Here is a 23,532-nt window from a genome sequence, read left to right on the forward strand (position 1 = left end):
GCAAGCTATCCCCTCTTCAGTCTATCATGAATGCTGCCGCCAGACTCATCCACCTTACTAACCGTTCTGTATCTGCCACCCCTCTCTGCCAATCCCTCCACCGGCCTCCACCCCTCTCTGCCAATCCCTCCACCGGCCTCCACCCCTCTCTGCCAATCCCTCCACCCCTCTCTGCCAATCCCTCCACTGGCCTCCACTCAGTGTCCTCCATCCCTCTCTGCCAATCCCTTCACTGGCCTCCACTCAGTGTCCTCCATCCCTCTCTGCCAATCCCTTCACTGGCCTCCACTCAGTGTCCTCCATCCCTCTCTGCCAATCCCTCCACCCCTCTCTGCCAATCCCTCCACTGGCCTCCACTCAGTGTCCTCCATCCCTCTCTGCCAATTCCTCCAATGGCCTCCACCCCTCTCTGTCAATCCCTCTAATGACTTCCACCCCTCTCTGCCAATCCCTCCACTGGCTTCCCATTGCCCAACAGATACAATTCAAAACATTAACATATAAAGCCATTTATAACTCTGTTCCAAATGACATCCCCAATCTTGTCTCCAAATATCACCTAAACCGTCCTCTCCGCTCCTCCCACGACCTCCTGCTCTCTAGCTCCCTTGTCCCTCCTCCCATGCTCGTCTCCAGGACTTCTCCAGAGCCTCTCCCATCCTTTAAAACTCTCTACCCCAATCTATCAGACTATCACCTACTCTGCTCACTTTTAGGCGATCTCTGAAAACCTCTCTCTTCAGGGAAGCCTATCCTGCCCTCAGCTAATAATGGAATTTTCTACTCTTCCTACCAGTCCATCCCCCACAGTTACTACCTTTTGTACCACTAGCCCCTCCCTCTTAGATTGTAAGCTCCCAGGATCAGGGCCCTCCTATCCCTCTTGTATTGAACTGTATTGTTGCTGTATTGTCTCCCTTTATATTGTAAAGCGCTGAGCAAACTGTTGGCGCCATAAATCCTGTATAATAATAATATACATCAGGGGTTCCCAACCTTTTGAAGAGCGGGGGCCACTTAAGTGATTTGGTAACCGGTCGTGGGCCACAATGAAATGGTTCAAAATTTTGATGTTTATTTATTTGAAATAGCATAATGAACATTTTCCTGCTGCAGCCTCGGATGGGAGGGAGAGGTGGAGAAGCCGGATTTCAACGGTTGTCCAAATATAAAACAGAATGTGACAGGGTGGCCACACGGGCCCCCTGGAGCATGGGTCTCCGTTGTAACCCGTTGCTACACCAGTGGGTGGAAAAAGAGGGGGCAGTAAAAACACATCTCATCTAAGGGGTTTTAATGCTCCCCAAACCGCATATGTACACAAGCCCTTGCTATCCTGAGCCCCCTACGTGGGGGGGTGCAGTGCGCCTGCAGCTTTCCTGTGGGTTAGCTGCGCTTTGCCATAGATTTCTATTATATCTTGCGGGTGTGGCGCACTTTGTGAAATGGCGCTAAAACTTCTGCATTCATGAGTTTTGGTACACCTTCAGAAAGAGCACCAAACCTGCAGGATTTAATAGAAGTGTGCTTCCCTAGTTTGAGGGCCACATTAGAGGGTTCCAAGGGCCACAGGCTGAGCACCCCTGCTGTAAATGCTCCCATTCTAATATGCTTGTAAATGCCCCCCAATAAAGAAAAACATACAGTCATGGCCAAAAATATTGCCCATCCCCCGCATTTCTGTCAGATAAAGATAGCCAAATCTGACACATTCCACACAAAAACCTCAAAGAATGGATTTGATAAAAATGGTGGAAAAGCATGGACAATCTCAGGGTTACAAGTCCATCTCCAGAGATCTTAATGTTCCTGCGTCCACTGTGAGCAACATTGTCCGACAAGCCGCCAGTCTCCGGTCATCTCCCGTACTACATCCGCAGTCTCCGGTCATCTCCCGTACTACATCCGCAGTCTCCGGTCATCTCCCGTACTACATCCGCAGTCTCCGGTCATCTCCCGTACTACATCCGCAGTCTCCGGTCATCTCCCGTACTACATCCGCAGTCTCCGGTCATCTCCCGTACTACATCCGCAGTCTCCGGTCATCTCCCGTACTACATCCGCAGTCTCCGGTCCTCTCCCGTACTACATCCGCAGTCTCCGGTCATCTCCTGTACTACATCCGCAGTCTCCGGTCATCTCCTGTACTATGTCTGCAGTCTATTGGTTCACAATATTTTTTATTCTGGGTTTCCTCCTCTAAAACCTAGGCGCGTCTTATGGAGCAAAAAATACAGTAATTCATCTTACTTTGCTAATGGACTTCCTTTAATGAATGTTTACACACCCACTACACTTAGTTGGTGCACTTTCCTATTTTTGTCTGTTTGCAGCTTAGAGATCTCTTCAGTCCCTCAGAAGTGTTCCGTTCGGTGAGCTTGATTGGATTCTTCAGTGGTTCCTAAGGATTTGGACCACACTGTGCTTTCCATCAATGTAGTTTGTCTCAGCCAAGGCTGCACCCATCGCGCCATATTGTCAGTTTTTTTTTTCTATCCTGTAATGTGCATTTAACTGCATGCTGCCACATCATGTGAAGATAGGAATGGGCCCTGAATTTGACAAGTGCATTTTAACTGCTTCTGACCTTCATTACAACCTCCCTCTAAGCAGCATCTACATTCGTAATAAAATATATGGGTAGAGAAGTCATCCTGATGTGTACAGAAGCCCGCTGACACATGCACTAAATATTTTACTCCATCAGGGCTCAAACCGGTTCTAAAGAAGGATGACAGTTGGGTGCAAAACTAGTAACTTGATGCTGTAAAAATAAACAGATAGTTAAAAAAAAATTTTTAGGAAAATAGTTGCCAGGTATGCCCAGTACCTATAAAGAAACTCCGAGAGAATAAAACATTACACAGAGATCCACGACACACGTTAGGAAATAAATCACAATACTTTATTAGAAAAGTCAACTTCGAGTGCAACTCCTCATGAAAGTTTTAAGAAAACATTACAGCTATGAAACAAAAGTAAGCAGAAAAAGTTGGCAACATACATCCAATGAGAACTTACGTCCCAATCATTGAACCTGGATTTTAAACAATTTTAGGTCCCGTCTTTAAATCCACCAGACCTGTCCGAAATCCCAAATGAAGAATCAGAATTTTGGGCTTCGTTTTCATGTCCCAGTCCAGAAGCAGAATACTCTGCAAAATTATAATTCGGTCTTGTTTTTTCATCATTCTCAAGGCGGTTCATGAGACCCAGATACAAAGTGTAATTAATAAGGTATTCTGCAACCAATCGCTGATCTTCTCTCATTTTTCGCAATTTGCAGGCCACGGTCTGACCCAGCATATCCAACTCATCTTCCTTGGTGTTGAGCAGCTCTGTCACTTGGGTAAGAAACTGCTGGCCGTTCAAATCCTCAACTTGACCTTTTCTCCTTCTCCGGCGTCTTTGCTTACGAGGTGCAGGTTCAGTGGCTGTCTCCTCCATCTTCCAAAAGGAAAGACAATTAAAAATTAAATGAAGCTAAATAGAATTTTTTTTTTTGTAAATTGAGGTGATTGTAGCTGTATTAGTGCATTTGCGACAGAAACAATTGAGTACTGTCCGTGATTTTTTTTTTTATTTGCACCAACATACAATTTTGAGGACAAGCTTTTGGGGAGTGTCCCCTTCTTCAGGGTCCAAGCAGTACTCTGCTTGGACCTTGAAAATGGGGACACTCCCCGAAAACGTGTCCTCAAAATTGTATGTTGGTGCAAATAAAAGTATCACGGACAGTACTCAATTTTTTTTTTTTTTTTTTAACATGACCAAGTTTATTCTTTTTGGCAAAGTAGCACTGCAGCTAAAAAAAACAAAACAAAAAAAACAAAAACAGGCATCATACACTGCAACATTAAAAAGCTAGTTGAAAACATCAGTTAGGGGGGTTTTAAAGCTGACCTCCCAAGAAAAAAAAAAAAAAAAAAAAAATTATATATATATATATATATATTTATTTCAGGTACTTGTATAGTGCCATCAATTTTATGCAGCGCTTTACATAGATATTGTACATTCACATCAGTCCCTTACCCTCGAGGGGCGTACAATCCAAGGTGTGTGTGTATATATATATATATATATTACACACACACACATCCAACAACGCCAATATCAAACCCGCCCCGCAGGCCAGAGTACTTGGTGTTATTCTGGACTCCAACCTATCCTTCCAGCCCCAAGTCCAATCTTTAACAAACTCGTGCAGACTCCACCTCCGCAACATCACCAAAATCCGCACGTTCCTAACCCCAGAAACCACTAAACAGCTCATCCACTCCCTCATCATATCACGACTCGACTACTGCAACTCCCTCCTCACTGGCCTGCCTCGCCGCTGGCTATCCCCGCTTCAGTCCATCCTGAATACGGCTGCCAGACTCATTCACCTTTCCAACCGCTCCATCTCCGCCACCCCCCTCTGCCAATCCCTCCACTGGCCTCCACTCAGTGTCCTCCACCCCCCTCTGCCAATCCCTCCACTGGCCTCCACTCAGTGTCCTCCACCCCCCTCTGCCAATCCCTCCACTGGCTTCCGATTGCGCAACGGATCAAATTCAAAATCCTAACACTGACGTACAAAGCCGTCCACCATACTGCCCCGACCTGCATCACTAATCTAATATCCAAGTATCGCCCAACACGCACACTCCGCTCCTCACAAGACCTCCTTCTCTCTAGTTCCCTGGTCTCCTCCTCCCATGCCCGCCTCCAGGACTTCTCCAGGGTGTCACCCATCCTCTGGAACTCCCTGCCCCAACCCATCAGATTATCACCTACTCTCCTCTCCTTTAGGCGCACCCTGAAAACCCATCTCTTCAGGAAGCCTACCCCACCCCCTGCTAACTTGCCGACCTCCTCCACTCTTCCTACCACTCCATCCCCCACAGCTATCTCCTCCTGTACCACCATCCCCTCCCTCCTAGATTGTAGCTCCAAAGAGCAGGGCCCTCAATCCCCTCATGTTTTGCATTGTATTGGTATTGTTCTGTCACATGTTCTGTCCCCCTTTGTAATGTACAGCGCTGAGCGAACTATCGGCGCTTTATAAATACTGTATAATAATATATATATATATATATATATATATATATATATATATATATATATATATATATATATATATATATATATATATATACATACATATACATACACACACACACACATACATAAATACACACACATATACATACATATATATATACATATACATATACATATATGCACACACACACACACACACACACACACACACGTATTTGGGCTTCCTAACATTCAGGACAAATTATAAACAAGGCTCAGAAAACTTGTTACATTCCTGGCTGCTAAACGTTCCGTCTGTGTTCATTGCCGGTTGACCATTCTATAACTGGCCCCATTATGGCCAATGGTGACCATTCTTCAAGTCTTAAGACTACGAGGAAGCCTAGAATACTAGGGCATGGGGCTGTAGAAGCTGCAGGGGCCTTTCTAGCTGTGGGGAGGATCAGACATTTGGGAAAGACCATCTTCTTTTATTGTTGCTCTAGATATAAACAAACAATTCACTCTTGCAGCAAGAGCACAGGCCCACTGCAAGGGATAATGTTTGCCCGGAATTGGGGGGGGGAGGTTTGAACGACTAGAAGTAGTCCAAATGCATACCTACATCAACATTCATTGTTATCGTACTGATGTGTGCAATGATCAGGGAAGTCAGGAAGGACTTCAGTGATCAATCGTACTGCTTCCCTTGATTTAGGTGTCACCCCTGGTTCCCATCTGCGTTCCTGCGGTCCACGTTTTGCGCGGGCACAAGAGCCCATTGATTGGAATGGATGCACGTGCCCCGTGACAGGCAGAGAAGAAGTCCCTGCACTTCTGTAAACGCAGCCTGCAGGGGAACCTCAGTTCCCAGTACGGTTGCGATTTCCAGTGTGGGCGGCGTGCCTTTAGAACTAATGGCACCCGCCCACGGGTCCGCATTTCTCTGTGCGGGTGGATTTTTGTGCGGATCCGCAGCAGCACCACCCGCACAGATATGAACCTAGCCTCATTAGTAATTCATGGGAAAAAAAAAAAAAACACACCACGCACACCATTTTGAACAAACATTTTGCAATGGCAATATTAGCGGTTTTTGCGCTTTCCATTGCTGTTCTATGTTATTCGTTTTTTAAAATGCAATATAAAAGACAACAGTTTCCCACATAACAGGTTGATACCAATCTCTGTAATTATCGTTTAACAGCCATAATAATGATGTCTGCTACAAAGCAGGCAAAGTTCAGTATAAGTAGGTGTGCAAAATGCAGTTCATGTTATTACAAGTATTTAAACATTATGTTTACCACTAACCCATGAAAATGGCTCAATCATGACTGCTAATTAAAGGGCTGCTAAAAAACCGTCAATTACAACGCGGGGTCAGACAGCACAGTTTGAGGTCTCATGCATGACTCAGCTACAGCAGCCTCCACAGAAAGGTAGGCCACCAATAATTCACAAGTGAAATGATAGAACTACGATCCTAAAATAATGAAGGCAGATCAGTGGCCACAATAAACATCTTTAACCCCTTGGCGCCGGCGCCTCCCGGTCCTTTAAGGGTTTCAGAAGCCGGAGTGGGGTTTTAGGGTCATGTGACCGCCGTGATTTGCCGTCACATGATCGGGAAAGGTCCCGATCGAAAGAGGAGAACGAGACCTTTCAGTGAGTACCGGACATGTGTGCTGGGAGCGCGCAGGGAGAGTATTTTTCTGAAATCACACACAAATGTGCAGCCGGAGCCAAGAGGTTAAAGAAGACTCCACTTTTATGGGGGTGGGGAGACAAAAAAAAAAAAAAAGTTAAAAAAAAAAAAATAAAATAATAGATATAGATATATATATATATATATATATATATATAAAAATATATATAATAATAATAATAATAATAAATATATATATATTTTTTTAATATATATATCTATAGATATATAGAGATATATAAAAAAAATAATAGATTATATATATATATATATATATATATGCGCAGCACAGTGGCTAAATGGTTAGCACTTCCGCCTGGCAGTACTCGGGTCATTGGTTCGAATCCCAGCCACGGCACCTCCTGCCTGGAGTTTGCATGTTCTCCCTGTGCCTGCGTGGGTTTCCTCCGGGTACTCCGGTTTCCTCCTACACTCCAAAGACATGCTGGTAGGTGAATTGTCTCCTGTCTACATTGGCCCTAGTATGTGTATGTATGAATGTGAGTTAGGGACCTTAGATTGTACACCCCTTGAGGGTTAGGGACCTTAGATTGTACACCCCTTGAGGGTCAGGGACTGATGTGAATGTACAATATATATGTAAAGCGCTGCGTAAATTAATGGCTCTATACAAGTGCCTGAAATAATAATAATATTACAATTGTGATAAAAGTCATCTTGTAATTGAATGTTATAAAAATAATAATGTAATAAATAATGTAATTTTATGTAAAATGCAATATGGCAACATGGAGGCGGTCTGTACACAGATGGTACACACAACGCCCCCCAAAAATTGTTTATTTCCTACTGTGTGATTGGCTCACTGGTTTTCTCAGAAGTCTGCACCAAGTCAGATTTTGGGCATCCCCTGCAACAAAAATGTCATTTTTGGTGAGATAATCCCAAAAGAAATCATGTCTAAAGGGATGCAGACCCTGCCACATTCCTCAGAGCCCTGCAGGTGCATCAGCCAATTGGTAATTATGAAGTCACTGCCATTCACATTCATTCTGCACATGGACACAGAGAAACAGTCATTTCATCAGAACAAAAAAGGTAGGAAGCTGCAAGGAAGTGTGATAATACCCCTGCAATGTACATAGATCACCCAGAGGGGAATGTTTTTTTCCACAGCAAAAGAAGTCTTCTAGATTATAAACTCTAATAAGCATGGCCCTCTGAATGAAGTCATCCCAAACACACACAGCCAATCAGGATAGCCGAGGATCCCGGTGAGGATGTCTAGGCGTATTGCTGGTGGGGAGGCAAGTATAGTTTTGCTTTAGTAAACGATGCCTCATCCATCGACTGTTATCATCAACTTGAACTGATTACAAAGGGACCAGAATACTGCATATCTTAACAGGGCGTACCAGAAAGTAAAACAAAAACACCTCACAGAAACTTGCATGGTATGTTTATACGCATAGCATTAGCAGCAAGAAGATGGAGACAATAGGAAATGGGCCCTTTTCTACACTAGTTCTGGGACCCGCAAAGAAGACCTGCGGTGTGTTCTGCCGTCTAAGGCTCCCTCCACACGGGCGGACTTTGTAGATTTCACAACTGGTTGGACAGAAACTTACATCCCACCTCAACCTGTGACTGTACAGTGAATGGAGAAACAGCAGACTGCCGGGCTCCTCTCTACATCACTCCAACCAGAAAGAGTATTTGGAAAGCAGCAAAAGAGATTGGCTCCTTGTGCAGCTTCTACACTGGGACTACAGGAGGCCAATATCATTAAACTTAGGTGCTTGGCACAGGGACACACATTTAATGATGTACACGGCTCAAAAAAATAAAATGAACACTTTTTAATCCGAATCTAGCATCAAGTCAGTGACACTCCTGGGATATTGATCTGGTCAGGTAAGTCACGGAGGGGGTTGTTAATCAGTTTCAGCTGCTTTGGTGGCAATAAAATTAAAAACAGGTGCACTAGATGGGCAACAATGAGACGACCCCAAAAACAGGAATGGTTTTACAGGTGGAGGCCACTGACATTTTTTTCCCTGCTCATCTTTTCTGACTGTTTTTTACTAGTTTTGCATTTGGCTAGGGTCAGTGTCACTACTGGTAGCATGAGGCCATACCTGGACCCTACAGAGGTTGTACAGGCAGTCCAACTCCTCCAGGATGGCACATTAATACGTGTCATTGCCAGAAGGTTTGCTGTGTCTCCCAGCACAGTCTCAAGAGCATGGAGGAGATTCCAGGAGACAGGGAGTTACTATGGGAGAGCTGGACATGGCCATAGAAGGTCCTTAACCCATTAGCAGGACCAGTATCTGCTCCTTTGTGCAAGGAGGAACAGGATGAGCCCTGCCAGAGCCCTACAAAATGACCTCCAGCAGGCCACTGGTGTGAAAGTCTCTGACCAAACAGACATCATGAGGGTGGCCTGAGGGCCCGACGTCCTCTAGTGGGCCCTGTGCTCACTGCCTGACACCATGGAGCTCGATTGACATTTGCCATTGAACCCCAGAATTGGCAGGTCCACCACTGGCACCCTGTGCTTTTCACAGATGAGAGCAGGTTCCCCCTGAGCACATGTGACAGACGTGAAAGGGTCTGGAGAAGCCGTGGAGAACGTTCTGCTGCCTGTAACATGGTTCAGCATGACCTTTTGGTGGTGGGTCAGTGATGGTCTGGGGAGGCATATCCATGGAGGGACACACAGACCTCTACAGGCTAGACAATGGCACCCTAACTGCCATCCTATTGTACAGCGCTGAGCAAACCCTTTGGCGCTATATAAACTCGTAGTAATAATAATAATAATTAGGTATGAGGATGAAATCCATGGAACCATTGTCAGACCCTACGCTGGTGCAGGACCTGGGTTCCTCCTGGTGCAGTGGGTCCTGGGATCCTCCTGGTGCAGGGGGTCCTGGGTTCCTCCTGGTGCACGGCAATGCCCAGCCTCATGTGGGGAGAGTATGCAGGCAGTTCCTGGATGATGAAGGAATTGATACCATTGAATGGCCCCCATGCTCACCTGACCTAAATCCAAAAGAACATCTCTGAGATGTCATGTTTTGGTCCATCCGACACCACCAGGTTGCACCTCAGACTGTCCAGGAGCTCAGTGATGTTCTGGTCCAGATCTAGGAGGAAATACCCCCAGGACACCATCCGTGGTCTCATTAGGAGCCTCCCCCGACGTCAGGCATGCATACAAGCACGTGGGGGCCATACAAACTACTAAGAACCATTCAATGAAATTTCAGCAAAATGGACTCGCCTTCTGCATCATTTTTTCACTTTGATTTTCGGGGTGTCTTTCAATTCAGTCCTCTGTATGTTGATAAATTTTAATTTCCATCCAAAAATGGGGCATCATTACGTTCCTAACACATTACCCCATCCATATCAGTATAGAGATCCAGCAGGAGATCTTTCCCCATTGAGATCTGATGGGTTTTCAAAGTGTTCCTTTCATTTTTTTGAGCCGTATTTTAACGGATACAGCGCAGCCTTCATTTTTGTCTTTTACATATGCCTGGAGCTCAGCTTTCAACACTAGTTTGCAATGGCAGGTCAGTGCCTGGTATGCTCGGTATGAAAGGCATTTGTTTCAATATTTACCCTAAATAGGATGTGTTATGCCAGCAAATCGCTGAGATGACTCTATATGCACACAATGAACAGTCAGCATCTTCAATGTATTAAGAGTAACTAGATTCATATGATTATTCTTTTATTATCGGCCTTTTTTAAATACGATCAAAAAGGTTTACATTCCTGCAACGGTGAATGTTTGTCTTCACAGCAAGAACCATTACATGTGTAACTTATTTTATAAAAACCAAGACAATGTGAAGTTGAAAAAAAAAAAAAAAAAAAAATTATCCAGAAAATCAACAGCTTTATTAGTAAGAATCAATCTGTCGTGTAGCAAAGGTTCTCCACCAGTCTGGGGTGCATCTACAACCTTTGTACCTGCAATTCTGGGCCGATAAGGGCATTCATTTTGCAAAGGTCTGTGATGATAATTTCATCTAGTGTAGGAAATCTACTACAACTACATTAGCCCTCCAGGAAAACAGAGACTTTTTTTTCTTTTTTTTTCATTTAACGTGGAGCTCCAGTCAAACCTAAAGCTACAAAAACTGTAGCTGCTGACATTTAAAGAACTCAACTGTCCTACGATCCAGCGGTTTCACCAGCTGTCCTCGCTCCCCTGGCATCTACAGTGTGGGCACCCAGTCCTTAAAGTGGAACTTCCCCTTTTGGGTGGAGCTCTGCTTTAATGAGTCTGTTATATTAAAAAAAAAATATATATATTTCTGGCTTCACAGCCAGGTGCCCACTGCACTGAGCCTTGTGAATGGTCCCGTAGTCTTCTGGGGCTCGTCTGCTTCCAAACACTTAGACGGTCACAGCAGAAGTGGAAGCAGGTACCTGTCAAAATCGGGTACCCGCTCCCCAAAGGTGCTAATTCCTCACGGGAGCAGGGGACCAGTACTTAAAGTGGAACTTTCCCTTTTGGGTGGAGCGCCGCTTTAAAGCGGAGTTCCATTCACACTGTCAAAAAATTAAAAAAAGTCAGCAGCTACAAAAACTGTAGCTGCTGACTTGTAAAAAACAGCCACTTACCTGTCCCTCGGTGTGTCCCCCCCCAGCCCGTTTCACAGGCCGTCCTGTATTCCAGGAGGCCGGCATCTTCACTGTGGGCACCCGGCTGTGACAGCTTGCGGCTTCACAGCTGGGTACCCACTGCACATGTGCGAGAAGCGCTGCGCTTCATGAATGGCCCCGTAGTCTTCTGGGACCTGTCACGTGTTCGAAAAGACTACAGGGAGGGAGGGAAGACACCTTCCGATTCCGATCGCCTAGGCCAGGGGTGGGCAACTGTGGCCCTCCAGCTGTTGGTGAACTACAAGTCCCATCATGCCTCTGCCTCTGGGAGTCATGCTTGTAACTGTCAGTTTTGCAATGCCTCATGGGACTTTTAGTTCTACAACAGCTGGAGGGCCACAGTTGCCCACCCCTGGCCTAGGCGATCAGACTGGAAGTGGGAGCGGGTACCCGTCAAAGGTGCCAATCCTTAATAGGGAGCAGTCCTTAAAGCGGAACTTCCTCTTTTGGGTGGAGCGCCACTTTATTGACGCTATTCTTTTTTTAAAAAAAAAAAAAAAAACACAAAAAAAGAAAAAATCCTAACCTCGATCAAGCCCACAGTTTCAAATTGCATGACAAGTCGCACCCTATTGTCCGCAATGGAACGATTCAAAATCGGTGCGACTCCAACTCCATCCGATTTTAAAAGTAGTTCCCGCACTGCTTTTTTGCGATCTCAGGTGCGGCTTGCATAGACATCTTTGTATGAAGTTGCACGGATGTTGCCCCTGAAGCCGCACTGACACGTGACTTTGAAATCGTGCGGCCTCACTTGGAGTTGCACGATTTCAAATTCGGATCCGGTGTGAACCCGGGATTAGCGTCCTACCATAAGGTCAGATCTTTACCAAGGCTCCTCCGAGTCATTCATATGTCGTTTCAGTAATTCATGTCATACATTTACACGTCTGTATATAAAATAGTTAAAAAGCTTTCTGCAGCACCTTTAATATACATTTATGAGGTTGGTTGACCTGTATGATGCAATCACATGCCATTTGTCAATGAAATCATTCATCACTCTGTCAATTATTACAGGTCTACGGCCTGTAAAGTTTATTAACCTTTAGCTGTTTATACACCACATGCTTAGGATACAGGTAAGGTCATTCTGAAAATGAATGAATGAGATCACAGAAAAGTGGTTACACACAGAGGCCTAAGTAGTCATTTTTTTCAGGCAGCTAACAAAAGTTGGGGCCAATATATTCAGCAATGACTAGCAGGGACGCGAGTGGCAGTTATTCAGGGCTTTTGCACTTTTTATCCCACCATTAAAAAGATCTATTTTTATTTTAATTCCCTTATTATTCCATTGTAAACATTTAAAAAAAAAAAAAAAAAATACAAAATACAGGCGTACCTCGGGTTCATGAATTTAAATTTGTTCTGCGGGGCTTTTCGTATTGCAAAAAATTTGTAAACCGAAACGTGGTTTCCCATAGGAATGCATTGAAGACCAATTAATCTGTTCCGGGGTCAGAAAAAAAGTAAAAAAAAAAAAAGTCTCATTGTGTCACGGTATAGGGGCCCCTGCCAGTTATTGATTTTGCTTAATCCCCTTATTAATTCCCTGTACCAAACGTCCCTCAGAATCAATCACTGTATGTCCTCCGTGTCACCCTGCCAAATTCAATTACTGTAGCTTCCCCCCTCCCTGCCAGCTTGCTACATGTCCCCAAATTGCATTAAATAATTTCCTGCACCAGGTAATTCTGATGTCCCCAGGGGGCCCAGTGTCATCCTGGCCCCCCCCTCACTGTGTCCACTGTCTCCAAGCTTGATTTCTCCCTGTTGTCCATTGACCCCCCCTCCACCTCTCATCTTGCCGCAGATGGACGAGAGGTGCGGCTCTCACCACCCCTGCCTCTATCTTCTCCCCCTCCAGCTTGGCCTGAGAGGAGAAGGTGGTGAAGTTCACACCTCTCCGGGAGAAGTGCGAACCTGCTGCAGGGATGATCCGGGCTGCAGCATCTCACTGATGCCACCCCAGCCCTGTCGCCGCAGCGCAGGAAGTTCCCGAGCTTGCGGATGTCCCTGGACAAAGGACGCGGTCACAAGAAGCGCGGCCCGTGTCCAAGATGGACGCCAGCACATGGAGTAACATAACCTCAGGGAAAAGCTAAATCCATTTGCAGGATTCCTGTAGTGTGTGTTCACCACCACCGGAGGGACGGAGCTCTGGATCCTGGCTGATTACCATACCATCTGTAAAGGGGATCTCCGGACTTCTCTCATACATCTCCAGGCTGAATGATTTACAGAGTTGGAGCTTATTCTCTTCACTTCCATAATATTCCAGGGGATATTTATCATATGCGCATTTCCCATGCGCGTCCGGTGAGTGCGCACTCTTTCCATTGTCTCCGGGCTTTACCAGCTATTCCTTGGGATTCGTTTATATATACATCTATTTAATTATTACGGACTTTTTTCGTTTGTATTTATTATTTTTTAGCGCTGCACTCTGATTTTATCCAAAAGGAGGGAGCCCAGCTGTGGAGGGAACCTCGTGGCTAGACTCTGCCAAGACCCCCATCCAAGGGGGGGGAACCGCACCCAAGCCTGCCTGAGACCCCAATCCAGGGGATTGCCTACCAGTGCCTGAGACCCCAGTCCAAGGGGATTGCCTGCCAGTGCCTGAGACCCCAGTCCAAGGGGATTGCCTGCCTGTGTCTGAGACCCCCAGTCCAGGGGGATTGCCTACAAGCTGCCTGAGACCCCCAGTCCAGGGGGATTGCCTACCAGCTGCCTGAGACCCCCAGTCCAGGGGGATTGCCTACCAGCTGCCTGAGACCCCCAGTCCAGGGGGATTGCCTACCAGCTGCCTGAGACCCCCAGTCCAGGGGGATTGCCTACCAGCTGCCTGAGACCCCCAGTCCAGGGGGATTGCCTACCAGCTGCCTCAGATCCCAGTCCAGGGGGATTGTCTACTAGTGGCCGGAGACCCCAGTCCAGGGTGAATTGCCTGCCAGCTGCCCTAGACCCCAGTCCAACAGGAGAGACCACCCGCCTACACCAGACCTCAACGGGTACCTGTGTCTTACTTTCTATCCCTGGGAGACCGGGCACCCTGTCGGACCCGTGGGCATATGCTTTTCCCTGTTTTACTTGAACTGCTCCCGTGTTGACCCCCCTACTCCCCCTGTTGGATTACAATCTGCTACAGACTCTTCCTTGCCCCTGTACTGGACTATAAGTGTTTTAGACCCTCCTTGCTGTTCTCTTCCCGCGGAGGTCACCCTTCCGGCGAACCCCCCTATTGAGTGACTGTCATCTTTTGTCTCAATAAAGCTTTGTGCGTTTGCCATCTACTCTGTGTGTTCTGTCCTGCCTACCCTCCGTCACACATCTGTTCAAAACGCTTTATAAAAGTGCACTTTGAAAAAGGCATAAATAATGTGCAGGGACACAATTAAAAAAAAAAAAAAAAAATTTGTAAATGCATTGAAAACCAATTAATCCGTTCGCATTGCGAAAAAAAATTTGTAAACCGAGGCATTAATTTTCATTAGAAAACCGAGGCATTAATTTTCATTAGAAAACCGAAAATTACGTTAACCAAGGCCTTCTTAAACCGAGGTACGCCTGTATATTACTATTACAGTTGAACAGCTTCATTCCAAAATTGACAGTTACACCCCAGACATTGTGTAATCCCATTTATTGAAACGATCTAATAAAATTAAGCATTAAAAACACTCACAAGCATGATCATAAGCATTCTTTATGCCCATCAACACTAATAAATGCGGTCAGATATGCCCAGACTACTGTACAATGGCTGGTGAAAATATTGTCTCACCACACTCGCCAGCCCCATCCCCTGTACTTGGCGTCACACCTGACAGAGGGTCAGATGAAGTCGGAAGTGACGAAACGTATCAGGGCAAAACTGTAGAGCAAGGCTCGAATCATCCCAGGAGCCAGGTCGCCATAGCGACTAGAAATTGTGTCCTGGCGCCTGGATTCACACACACTACCTCCCATCGACTTCAATGCAAAAACTCTTGTCAATAGCAATCATCTCTTAGATTGTAAGCTCCCAGGATCAGGGCCCTCCCATCCCTCTTGTATTGAACTGTATTGTTGCTGTATTGTCTCCCGTTATATTGTAAAGTGCTGAGCAAACTGTTGGCGCCATAAATCCTGTATAATAATAATAATATTATATGGTCACTTATGTCCACATGCCACTCTACTTATCACTTGGGAGTCTGGAACGCACCGCTACAAACTCACAGGACGACCCTTTTCGCAATGGCACTCAAAACACAACACATGTGGACCGCATCTGTGTGAACCACCTTGATAAGAACACATATCTAGGCCTGTCATGCGAATCTGTGCTTCTAAAACCGCATCCAGAACCGCAGTTCCATTCACACCTGGTCATTTTGGGATCACGGCAAAATTGCTTTGATTGCAAAATGCAGGCTCCAAAACATGGTGCAGTTTTGCCACGATTGTCCTGCGGCAAATCGCATCGCATGAAGCTCGTCGCCTAAAAGTTGCCTTGCCCCAGGTGCTGACAACCCATGCGAAGCATATATAGGGCAGCACAGTGGCTAAATGGTTAGCACTTCCGCCTGGCAGTACTAGGGGTCGTTGGTTCGAATCCCAACCACGGCACCACCTGCCTGGAGTTTGCATGTTCTCCCTGTGCCTGCGTGGGTTTCCTCCCACACTCCAAAGACATGCTGGTAGGTGAATTGGATCCTGTCTAAAATTGTCCCTAGTATGTGCATGTATGAATGTGAGTTAGGGACCTTAGATGGTACACCCCTTGAGGGTTAGGGACTGATGTGAATGTACAATATATATGTAAAGCGTGGAGTAAAATTGACGGCGCTATATAAGTACCTGAAATAAATATATATATATATATAGATAGATACAGTCAGGTCCATAAATATTGGGACATGGACACAATTCTAACATTTTTGGCTCTATACACCACCACAATGGATTTAAAATGAAATGAACAAGATGTGCTTTAACTGCAGACTGTCAGCTTTAATTTGAGGTTATTTACATCCAAATCAGGTGAACGGTGTAGGAATTACAACAGTTTGCATATGTGCCTCCCACTTGTTAAGGGACCAAAAGTAATGGGACAGAATAATAATCACGAATCAAACTTTCACTTTTTAATACTTGGTTGCAAATCCTTTGCAGTCAATGACAGCCTGAAGTGTGGAACGCATAGACATCACCAGACGCTGGGTTTCATCCCTGGTGATGCTCTGCCAGGCCTCTACTGCAACTGTCTTCAGTTCCTGCTTGTTCTTGGGGCATTTTCCCTTCAGTTTTGTCTTCAGCAAGTGAAATGCTCAATCGGATTCAGGTCAGGTGATGGACTTGGCCATTGCAGAACATTCCACTTCTTTCCCTTAAAAAACTCTTTGGTTGCTTTTGCAGTCTGCTTTGGGTCATTGTCCATCTGCACTGTGAAGCGTCCAATGAGTTGTGAAGCATTTGGCTGAATATGAGCAGATAATATTCCCGAAACACTTCACAATTCATCCGGCTGCTTCTGTCAGCAGTCACATCATCAATAAATACAAGAGAACCAGTTCCATTGGCAGCCATACATGCCCACGCCATGACACTACCACCACCATGCTTCACTGATGAGGTGGTATGCTTAGGATCATGAGCAGTTCCTTCTCCATCCTCTTCTCTTCCCATCACTCTGGTACAAGTTGATCTCGGTCTCATCTGTCCATAGGATGTTGTTCCAGAACTGTGAAGGCTTTTTTACATGTTGTTTGGCAAACTAATCTGGCCTTCCTGTTTTTGAGGCTCACCAATGGTTTCCATCTTGTGGTGAACCCTCTGTATTCACTCTGGTGAAGTCTTCTCTTGATTGGTGACTTTGACACACATACACCTACCTCCTGGAGAGTGTTCTTGATCTGGCCAACTGTTGTGAAGGGTGTTTTCTTCACCAGGGAAAGAATTCTTCGCTCATCCACCGCAGTTGTTTTCCGTGGTCTTCCGGGTCTTTTGGTGTTGCTGAGCTCACCGGTGCGTTCCTTCTTTTTTAGAATGTTCCAAACAGTTGTTTTGGCCACGCCTAATGTTTTTGCTATCTCTCTGATGGGTTTGTTTTGTTTTTTCAGCCTAATGATGGCTTCACTGATAGTGACAGCTCTTTGGATCTCATCTTGAGAGTTGACAGCAACAGATTCCAAATGCAAATAGCACACTTGAAATGAACTCTGGACCTTTTATCTGCTCATTGTAATTGGGATAATGACGGAATAACACACACCTGGCCTTAGAACAGCTGAGAAGCCAATTGTCCCATTACTTTTGGTCCCTTAACAAATGGGAGGCACATATGCAAACTGTTGTAATTCCTACACCGTTCACCTGATTTGGATGTAAATACCCTCAAATTAAAAGCTGACAGTCTGCAGTTAAAGCACATCTTGTTCGTTTCATTTCAAATCCATTGTGGTGGTGTATAGAGCCAAAAATGTTAGAATTGTGTCGATGTCCCAATATTTATGGACCTGACTGTATATATATATATATACACACACACACACATATACATACATACACTTGCCTTCTTTTATTTATTTATTTTTTTAGCAGGCTCTTATGCCTCATACACACTATAAGAAAATCGTACAAAAATTTTTGTACGAGGACTCGATCGTCCGATAATCGGATCGATAGTACACAGCTTTTGGGAGCCGATCACTACAATTCGTACGACAATATCCGAAGAGACAAGCGCAAAACTTTTCCTCATACGATACCAGATCGTACGTTTTTCATTTAATCGGTACATTAGTCGTCTGAAAATACAATACAAATACAACGCAATACATGACATCATAGGAGAATGTTCATATCTTTAATAACCTTTTCACTTTCGATGTGAGACTAGCAGGTGAAAAAAAAACGGCTGATCGTTCGTCCGATATTCTCATCATGTGTACAGGGCATTAGAGTCAAAGCACATTTGTCAAGCCCTGCTGTACAGGGACCTGAAGTGACGTCACACTGGAAACATCAGGAGCAGGGGACACAGCTGGCGAGTCAAGTCTTTGCACCGCCCATTGTAGTCAGGTCTAATTGGACAGCATTATGTGTTGATGGGCATACAAAATACTTATGCTTGTGTTTTTAATGCTTAAATTTTACTTTTTGGTTTTTTTTTTTATGGAATTACCCCATGTCAGTCCCTCTTTAGGACACAGAAGGCAAAAACAAACCTTACAGAAGTTGTAACCCTTCCTTACTCTATACAAAATGCAATGTACTGCTGTAAGGTGAACACTTCAGTATTCTTGCACCTCAGCGTTTTCCAATTACATATATCTCCATATTCAGATTCACTTCATAAAAAGGAAATTTATACCACGTGCCACACTAAAGTAGGGTGGTGTCTATTGTGCACATGTACACCCAGAAGTGCAAGTCTTTTCAACGCCTTCATTATCACATCAAGCGACACGTTTAATATTTATCACGTTGCTGCTTGCTTAAAAACACCCACAATGTAATAAACTAATTAGGCGAAGTCATAAAATATATATTATATTTAATAAAACAAAACAAAAAAAAACTAAAACAAAAAAAACTAAAAGCAAAAAAAAAAAAACTAAACCCTCTGTTAACTATTAGCAAATACTGTTGAAATATGCCCCATAATGCTTGATGCCAGCCCTAATATATACAGGTGTACCTCGGTTTACGAATTCAATTCGTTCTGCGGGACTTTTTGTATTGTGAAAAATTTGTAAACCAAAACGCAGTTTCCTATAGGAATGGATTGAAAACCAATTAAGTCTTTTATCCGTTCAAAACTCTTTATAAGTGCACTTTAACCGCCTCCTGCCCGCCATATAAGGAAATGACGGGCGCAAGGTGGTTCTCTCGTTCTGGGAGGACGTCGTATGACGTCCTCCCGCTATAACTGCGCGTGTGCGGCCCCAGGAGCGCAGAGCGGCGATCAGCGGTGCTCCTCGGACACCGCGGATCACCGATCAACGGAAAGAGCCGAAGATGTCGGCTCGGTCATGTGATCAGCTGTGTCCAATCACAGCCGACTGTGTGTAAATGAGGACCTCCCATCTGCTGCATAGATCCAGGTCCATCACCACGTGGCAAGGACAATAGTAAGACACCAATGATCTTTAACCACCTCGCATAGTAATATGATGGGCGCAAGGTGGTTCTCTCGTTCTGGGAGGACGTCATATGACGTCCTCCCATTCTCACTGTGCATGCGCGGCTCAGGGAGCCTGCAGCGCGGCGATCGACGATGCTCTGTGTCCCTCGGACACATCGGATCACCGATCACGGAAAGAGTCGAAGATGTCGGCTCGGTCATGTGATCAGCGGTGTCCAATCACAGCTGATCACATGTAAACAGGGAAATACCGGTTATCGGCATTCCTCTCCTCACGAGCTGTCACGCTAACAGAGGAGAGCTTGTAAATCGGCATTCCTCGGAGGGGAGATCTACACTGATCATGTGCCCATCAATGCCAGCTGTCAGTGCTCATCAATGCCACCTGCCAGTGCCCATCAATGTCACATATCAGTGCCTACCAGTGCACATCAATGCCGGATATCAGTGCCCATCTGAGCTGCCTTTCAGTGCCGCCTATCAGTGCCAGTCAGTGCCGCCTATCAGCGCCACCTAGTAGAGAGAGAATCTTGAGAACACAGAAAAATAAAATGTCAGGGATCAGACTTTGGGATTATCAAACTATTACCGTGTGTCAGGTAAGAGGAGATTAGTATTTTTCCCCAAAAGTTAGCTATTTCATCAACGGTCACATCCTTTCCAGTATAACATCCCCAAAAAAAACACCAAAAAAAAACAAAAAAAACTAAATACAGTTTAAAAGTCAAAATAGATGGGAGGCAAATAATATTTGTGCAGTAAAACTTAGGGTTATTAGTAGATATTCCATTAAATCCAAGCAAAAACAAACCCTGCATATCGTACCACTGTAGACAAGAAGAATGTTCTGCAGAAAATTAGAGATTTCTATACAATGTGCTCTGTGAATGGAAAACAGAAGAAGAGGTGCATAGCCATGGGATCATCTCATCTAGAAAAGAACTAGAAGATTTATGAACGAACAAGGATAGAGCAAGTGACCGACTCTCACCGCTGTACTGGACCTGGAACACAAGTCTGATGCCCCGCATACACGATAAGAAAATCGTATGAAAAATTTGGCGGAACCACTGATCGAACGATTTTCTCTTGGTTGATGAGCAGGATGTTTTAACCGATAACGATATTAACGAAAAAATCCGGTTAAACAACAGTAAAAACTTTTTTCGTTTCGCATACGAACGACTGATTTTCTCTGCGGTGGTATGACGGTCGTACAAAAAAAAAAAAAAAAATCTATCAAGCGCTATCACGCGTGAGCGGAAACAGAAGATGACCCGGATGTTTATGTCCGAGGAATCTTCGTCAACACGAACGAAAAATCCAAATGTTAAAAGTTGACTGGCCTAATGAGATGATGAAACCAGAATTCTGCAGATTATATTTTATGTATCACTATTTATGTATATAGGTCATGTCATGAACGATATTATACTCATTGTTGTGTATATCGCTCGTTCTGGGCGGAAGGGCGTGGCTACAAGGTCACACGCACACCGCATCACTTCCACTTGTACGAAGACATCAACACTACGTATTGCCCGCCGAACAATTTTTTTTAGACTGGTTAATGTGGGCCATGATTTCAGCCAACGACTGAATGCCTCTCGGTCATTGGATGACCGATCGGTTGATTTTCTAATCGTATATTCCCAGCTCACAGCTGACGCTAGCATCCACCAGAGGAAAACTAAAATTTTTAGCATCCCCAGCCGCCATCTGGACGTAGGTGGCAAATCATTAGATAACACTTCTCTGGACCAATCTAAATTAAAAATTAAATATTTTTTCAGAGTTCCACTTTAACCACTTGCCTACCGGGCACTTATACCCCCTTATTTACCAGGCCAATTTTCAGCTTTCAGCACTGTCGCACTTTGATTGACAATTGCGCGGTCATGCAAGATTGTACCCATATTAAATTTTTATCATTTTTATCTCACAAATAGAGCTTTCTTTTGGTGGTATTTAATCGCTGCTGGGCATTTTACTTTTTGTGCTATAAGCAAAAAAAGTGCAAAAAATTTTGAAAAAAAAAAAAAAGTTTTTTGTTTCTATTATAAAATTTTTCAAACAGGTAATTTTTCTCCTTCACTGATGTGCGTTGATGAGGCAGCACTGATGGGCACTGATAGGCGTCACTGATGGGCACTGATAGGCAGCAATGATGGGCACTAATGAGGTGTCACGGATAGGTGGCACTGATATGCAGCACTGATTGGTGGCACTGATAGGCGACACTGATAATGGGTACTGATAGACAGCACTGATAGGTAGCACTGACTGACATCACTGCTGGGCACTGACTGTCTGCACTGATGGGCACTGGTGGGTGGCACTACTGGGAACAGGTAGGTGGCACTACTGGGAACAGGTAGGTGGCACTACTGGGAACAAGTGGTGACACTGCTGGGTGGCACAGGTGGGCGCACTGCTGGGTGGCACAGGTGGGCGGAACTTGTGTGTGGCACTGCTGGGCACCGATCATCAGGGCACTGGTGGTCAGTGACCCTGATGATCGGTGCCGATCCCCGCTCTGACAACTGCCGGTTTTCGGCAGTACTTTCCTCACGATCTGACAGTGTGAGGAAAGTGCAGCCGAGAACCGGCATTTGCATTTTCCCGGTGATCAGCGTGTCATTGGAAACGGCTGATCACGTGGTAAAAGGCCGCTGTGATTGGCCTTTTACCACGTCACGTGATCAGCTGTGTCCGTAGGACACAACGATCATGGAGATCGCCGGATGCGCGCCCCCCGTACGTTCTGGGAGGACGTCATATGATGTCCACCCAGAACTGGCCGGCCGCAGTGCAGCCGTCATTCGGCTATCTGCGGTCGGCAATTAGTTAATACAAGCAACTGCATTTGACCTCTTGCAGTCCCAATGCAGCAGGGTTGGAGTGTGAAAGAAGCAGTACAAAAAGCCATTCTGTTTAGTTCGCTGGCTGACCAGGAGCATGGTGATAGCAAAACAACAGCCAAGAACATGTTACATGTTTCATCCTAAAACAGGTTGCAAAGGTGAACTTATCCTTTAATGAATAGTGAATCTGGTATTAGATTCTCTACTTGTCATTCTTTGAAGATATCAGCCGTTCACTGTCTACATATAGTCCTTCATTCAAATTTAAAATCAGTTAAAGAACTGAAGGCAAAACGGTTAAAAACAGTGAGCAGGCAGGGATTGTATTGCAGAAGAGACATTGCACACACGTATCTGCCTGTTCTCCATCCCTTCTAGTGCACACTGCACTACAAATGCGTAGCTCTGTGTATATTCCGGCACACTTCCTGCGTGCAGGGCTGACTACCCTCCTGTGCGGGAGTGACGCCACCCCACACCCGCCAATCAAGATGGCTGGCACCCAGAAGAAGCCAGGGTGAAGGTGCCAGCATGGACTTCGCGAGTGTCAGACTGTTGGAGCAAAAGGTGAGTATTTAACTGCCCCCCCCACCCGAGTGACATGCCAGCAAAATGCGATTTATTGATTGTATGTGCGCTAAATAAATCAGGTAACTACTATCGGTCAGCAAACACAGCCATTTACTTACCGTGCGAGTCCTGATGTGTTCTGGATAAATGCAACAGGCCAAATCTGGAACGTTCACTCACTCAGTCGCCAAATTGAACAAGATGGGCTCAGGAATGCTGCAAAATAAAAAGGATGTTGAGATACTTTGGTTACAATATCTACAAAGCATATTTAAAAAAAAAACCCTAAAGAAAAATGGACTCATCAGTTCTGGATAGAGTGGCGGTAGTGACATGTTAACCACTTCCAGTCCGGACCCTTCCCCCCCCCTTCCAGTCCGGACGCTCCCCCCCCCCCCCTTCCAGTCCGCACGCTTCCCCCCCCCCCCTTCCAGTCCGCACGCTTTTCCCCCCCCCCCTTCCAGTCCGCACGCTTTCCCCCCCCCCCCCTTCCAGTCCGGACGCTTTCCCCCCCCCCCTTCCAGTCCGGACGCTTTCCCCCCCCCCCCCTTCCAGTCCGGAAGCTTCCCCCCCCGCCTTCC

General features: G+C 45.4%; 1 long non-coding RNA gene across 1 annotated transcript in view; it reads right to left on the reverse strand.

Annotated features, from left to right (window-relative positions):
* Nucleotides 1-2,883: 2,883 nt before the first annotated feature.
* LOC149434816 (uncharacterized) overlaps nt 2,884-23,532 on the reverse strand; it is a 30,198-nt gene continuing 9,549 nt past the window's right edge. Inside the window, exons 2-3 of the long non-coding RNA XR_016308617.1 lie at nt 23,071-23,167; nt 2,884-3,447 (exon numbers count right to left, since the gene is read on the reverse strand). This is a non-coding gene — a long non-coding RNA (uncharacterized LOC149434816). The remainder of the gene's footprint in view (nt 3,448-23,070; nt 23,168-23,532) is intronic.

The sequence above is a fragment of the Staurois parvus genome, unplaced genomic scaffold (genome assembly GCF_062004578.1).
Source record: "Staurois parvus isolate SC_StPar_1 unplaced genomic scaffold, SC_StPar_1.0 ptg001669l, whole genome shotgun sequence".
In the NCBI taxonomy this organism is placed as follows: domain Eukaryota; kingdom Metazoa; phylum Chordata; class Amphibia; order Anura; family Ranidae; genus Staurois; species Staurois parvus.